Source organism: Plectropomus leopardus, unplaced genomic scaffold (genome assembly GCF_008729295.1).
Source record: "Plectropomus leopardus isolate mb unplaced genomic scaffold, YSFRI_Pleo_2.0 unplaced_scaffold45292, whole genome shotgun sequence".
NCBI classification, from domain to species: domain Eukaryota; kingdom Metazoa; phylum Chordata; class Actinopteri; order Perciformes; family Serranidae; genus Plectropomus; species Plectropomus leopardus.
The window spans coordinates 1-276 of record NW_024649662.1 but is presented as its reverse complement, the minus strand read 5'-3'; the positions used below and the strand labels follow the sequence as shown (position 1 = coordinate 276).

General features: G+C 63.4%; 1 non-coding gene across 1 annotated transcript; it reads right to left on the bottom strand.

Annotated features, from left to right (window-relative positions):
* Positions 1-94: 94 nt before the first annotated feature.
* On the bottom strand, positions 95-258 carry LOC121939323. The gene has a single exon (XR_006105443.1). It is a non-coding gene; the product is annotated as a U1 spliceosomal RNA (small nuclear RNA).
* Positions 259-276: the final 18 nt, after the last annotated feature.

Sequence of the window (276 nt, the reverse complement as noted above, 5' to 3'; positions counted from 1 at the left end):
CCAGTTGGACGGAGGGCCGCGACGCTTCGCGGCGCTTCACCTCCCCGCCAGCACGCGGCGGCGAGCCGCGGCCGGCTTCATTCAACATGACGGTCGGGGGAGAGCGCGGACGCAGTCCCTCACTAGCAGAAATTATGCAGTCGAGATTCCCACATTTGGGGAATTCGCTGGGGTCAACAGAGCCGGAGTGCAATGGCTGAGCCTCGCACAGGGTGAACCACCTTCTTGATCACGGTATCGCCCCTGCCAGGTAAGTATGAAGCGGGAGGCTGGGAG